Raw genomic sequence first — 4,994 nt, forward strand, 5'->3', positions numbered from 1 at the left:
CTGGGAGGCCGCGGGGCGGGGCGGGGCGGCGGCGGTTGAGCTGCACGCCGAGGCGCTGGGGCGGAGACGGAGAGGGGCGGCCGCGGGAGGCAAGGGCGGGCAGAGGCAGGGAAGGGGAGGTGTCTCCCCGGGCCGCACCTGGCCCAGCCTGCTGATCCGCTGGCTAACTAAGTAGATGTTGGACGCCATGCTGCGTGCGCCGCGCCCCCTTCCCTCAAGTCCAGCCCGCGGCGCTCGGGTTCCTGTCGCGCATGCGCGCGCCCAGTCCCAATCCTGCGTAGCGGGGGCCGCTGCCCAGCGCGAAACCCCAGGATTCAGTTAGGTCTCCTCACGCTTCTCCGGGCAACAGCTGTCTTCCCTTCACAGTTCCCAACTTTTAGCTGGATTTATAAAATATTAACACAGATGAAGCCGCGATTCAAGGCTGATGTTAGGGACCTTTTATTAAAATGGTGGAAAGTTATTGCAGAACAACGGACTTTGAGCGACCTTGCTGTAGGGTCTCAGAAGCGTGATTCATCAAACATTCTTACAGAAATTAAATTTATTGTCAGAGTTATCATTGGAGTCAGGGTTGGAGGATGTACAAGGAAGGTTATACCTAACGGAAAAAGGCTTCGCCGGACAGGCGTCTCCTGATTCACTTACCCAGCTCTCCTACCCTGTCGGTGAAGTTCTCTCCGTGGGGCGGTCTTGGAGTCTTTCTACAGAAGGCTAATGCCTGCTCCCCCTTCGAGAGTCGCCTTAGGTGACGCCTCCCTTCTGGCACCCAGTTATCAGAGCCCCGAAAAAGTGATCTCCTTACTGGCTTCCCCAGTATCTTGGAAGTTATTGGAGAGTTGGAATGCTGGCCTTTTGGCGTGTTTGGTAAGGGGGCTGACACCATGTAACACTAAGTAAATAAGGAAGAAAGGCGTTTAGCAATGGAATCTCAATATACCGACTTCGAAGTACCTACCTATATATACTAACTGATTTTCCAAGCACTTACCTATGAATTAAGTTCCTTGTCATTGAAGTTATTCAACTGTTAGTGACCGTCTTTCTAGGAAGCTACCCCTTTCTCATTTGAGACCTATTTACCTCCTTGTTTGCTTCCCAGAGAGTACAGAGAACATATTTCAATTTCCTGGTCCACAGAGACCACCTTATCCTTTTGATCCTGACTTCCTCCTCCATCCCCAGCACAGTGCCTTACGTTCAGTGGGCACCTGCTGAATGACTGCAGATTCCTCTTACTTAAAAAGAAGGCATCAGTGGAAGGTGACCATGCATTGGTATCCAGTGCACCTGAGACCAGTATAAGTGACACTTCAGGTCTTCCTGCTTCCCCCCCTTTAAAAAAATTTTCTACTTTGTTTCTGCACCTTTTCTCCTGGCACCCAGTTATGGGAGCCCCAAGGTAGTGATTTCCTTACTCGCTTCTTTGCTACTCTTCTCGTTGTATTCTCTTTAGTCCATTTTTCTCCCATTCTGTTGAGGCTTTTGGGTTGGCACTGGAGTTGGGTTGTGGATAGCAATGCTATTTGGCTTGGCCTTCCTATTCACAAAGATTCAAATTAGACTCTCACGTTATTTCCAAATGAGATGTACGCTGACAAATCAGAACGATGCTCACTTTGCAGCTTATACTGTAATGTAGTAACCCAGTTTGGGCATTTCTCCTTTTTTTTTTTATTTTTTTCTTTCATTTTTCTCCCATTCTGTTGAGGCTTTTGGGTTGGCACTGGAGTTGGGTTGTGGATAGCAATGCTATTTGGCTTGGCCTTCCTATTCACAAAGATTCAAATTAGACTCTCACGTTATTTCCAAATGAGATGTACGCTGACAAATCAGAACGATGCTCACTTTGCAGCTTATACTGTAATGTAGTAACCCAGTTTGGGCATTTCTCCTTTTTTTTTTTTTTTTTTTTCTTTTCATTTTTTGAAGGTCTCAGGAATCGGAATTGGCCTGGCCCTTTCTCAACTTCTGAGAAGCTCAACTTTCTGTTTCCTCTCTTCTGCCTCTTTTTGCTTTCTCTCCTACTTCTGGTTCATGCCCACCAGTGGAAAGCATGGTTGTTTCTCTTCAGGAAACCCTTAGTGCCAGAGTATGCACCTTGAACATTAAGTAGTTCTCTCCTCCTTGGCCATGTGCCACTAGTTTTGAAAAGATAGAGATCACTTAAGGTAGCAGAAGAGTAGTGTCTGGTCACTTATCAGAACTCATTTACAGGCTCTGACTGGGCAAAACCAAGCAGGAGTGAGCTACTGCTGCTACCCTCAGTGATGTATAGCCCAGCACTGCTTGGGCCAGCCGGGTGAGCTCAGAGGAGGTCCTACTTTCCTGAGAAGGAGCTGGTACTGGCTGGCAGAGCAAGTGAGATTTGATTAGGCCACCTGATAGTTGTGAATTTTTTGAATGCTGGAAAAACAAGAGTGTTTAAACAATAGCATCTCACTGAAGGCACAACTGTTCAAAATCTGGGAAGAATGTTCAGATGACTCTATAACATTGACTACAACACTGGTCATAGTCTGATTTGTTCTTCAAATCTGAGGAAAGAGACAGAAGTTCTGGGCACAGCATGATCCACCCTCTACCAGGGCCATAATGGAAAATAATACTTGTAATGCAAAATTGCCCTGTCTGAGGTAGTATTATTGAGAATTATCTCTGGTAGTATAATTATGGCTAAGTTACCTACATAATTTGTTATTGTTTTACTCTCTCTTTGCTGTTTATAAAACATGTGCCAGGTTATGATATTGGGATTTAAGGATGTGCCAGAGGTCAGGAGGAAGCTGTGTTTAGGGAAATCATATCATTGGTTAACTATATCATTCTTTTGTGTTTCTCAATGGCAATACGGTGTTCTGATCATTTTATTGGGAAAATGAGACAGTAACTCATTCTCAACCAATATTTATCCATTTTTTCTGAAAAGATAGTGTTTAATACCAATGAGTTCAAAATCTGAGTTTTGCCTTTAAACACAGTTCTTTTTTAAAAAAAATTTTATTTATTTATTTATTTTTGGTTGTGTTGGGTCTTCGTTTCTGTGCGAGGGCTTTCTCTAGTTGCGACAAGTTGGGGGACCACTCTTCATCGCGGCGCGCGGGCCTCTCACTATCACGGCCTCTCTTGTTGCGGAGCACAGGCTCCAGACGCGCAGGCTCAGTAATTGTGGCTCACGGGCCTAGTTGCTCCGCGGCATGTGGGATCTTCCCAGACCAGGGCTCGAACCTGTGTCCCCTGCATTGGCAGTCAGATTCTCAACCACTGCGCCACCAGGGAAGCCCTAAACACAGTTCTTTTTCACTGATGAATTCAACAATCATTTTTAGAAAATTCCAGAAATCACTCTAAATTTGTTTAAATTGTACAATAGACTGTAGACTGACTCAATGGACCCAGTAAATTAATCTCAAAATAATTAAACTGAAGTCTAATTTTAAATATAATTTTAGATTTAAATATAATTTTAGATTTAAAATATAATTTTAGATCTAAATCTAGATTTAGACTTTAGATTTAGATTTATAATTTTAGATTTAGTTGCAGAATACAAAGTGTTCCTGTATACACTTCAGCCAGTTTCCCCTAATGCTAACACCTTCTACAACCAAGATACATTTGTCAAAACAAAGAAATTAACATTGGTATATTACTGTTCTCTGAACTACAGAATTTTGCAAACTTCCCCAATTGCCCACCAATGTCTGTTTACTGCTTCAGGATCTGATCCGGGATACCACACTTAATCTAATGAGGTCTTTTTGAAGGGGTGTTCAGGAGTGGAGGGAAATGTGTGAAACAAAATCCTTTCCACTCTGTTGAAAATTGAACAAAATGTATGAGAAGGTTTCAGTATATGACAAATTGCCTTGAGCCCAGTAGCCCCCTGCTCTGTGGCTGCTGCCTGGGTGTCATCACCTGCCCCACTTTGACTCTCTTAGGTGATGGTGTCCAAATTTGTGGCTGTGACCTACTGCAGCATATGACTGATTCAGGAGCATACCTAAAGCATGGCGTCCGCTCTCATAGCCCTGGGCCTCACCACCCTTTGTACTAAGTGTAAGTTTCTGGAGAGCAAGGGAACCCTCCCGTTGCTCTGCAGTCCCTCGGAGATGTGGTAAAACTCAGTGGCTAGCAGCAGCTCTGTGTTCTCAGACGCCTGGCTTTAAACCCTACCTCTACTTTGTGACTTAAAGCAGGGGGTTTAACTTACCTAAGTTTCCATTTTCTCATTCTTTTTTTTTCCCCCTATTTTTTTCATTCTTATTTTGCAAAGAGGAAATGAAAGTTGTAGTGAGGTTTAAATTTTACCATCTTTAGAGATCATATAGAGGAGTACAGAGTAAGCACTTAGTAAGTGTTACCTGTTATAATCACTGTGTTCCAGAAATAGTGGGTGGATCAATCTCCCAGCTGGGTGGTTAAGAAGCAAAAAAGACTCAATGTGAGAGGTGAAAGTCATTTAAGGAAATCACACTTTTATTTATTGGCTAGAAGAGAATTAGAGTTCTAAGGAAGACTATTTTTTTTTTAAACATCTTTATTGGAGTACAATTGCTTTACAATGGTGTGTTAGTTTCTGCTTTATAACAAAGTGAATCAGCTATACATATACATATGTTCCCATATCTCTTCCCTCTTGCGTCTCCCTCCCTCCCACCCTTCCTATCCCACCCCTCTCGTGGTCACAAAGCACAGAGGTGATCTCCCTGTGCTATGCGGCAGCTTCCCACTAGCTATCTAATTTACATTTGGTAGTGCATATATGTCCCTGCCACTCTCTCACTTCGTCACAGCTTACCCTTCCCCCTCCCCATGTCCTCAAGTCCATGCTCTAGTAGGTCTGTGTTTTATTCCTGTCCTACCACTAATCTCTTCATGACATTTTTTTTTCTTAGATTCCATATATATGTGTTAGCATACGGTATTTGTTTTTCTCCTTCTGACTTACTTCACTCTGTATGACAGACTCCAGGTCTATCCACCTCATTACA

This window comes from Physeter macrocephalus, chromosome 5 (assembly GCF_002837175.3).
Source record: "Physeter macrocephalus isolate SW-GA chromosome 5, ASM283717v5, whole genome shotgun sequence".
NCBI lineage: Eukaryota > Metazoa > Chordata > Mammalia > Artiodactyla > Physeteridae > Physeter > Physeter macrocephalus.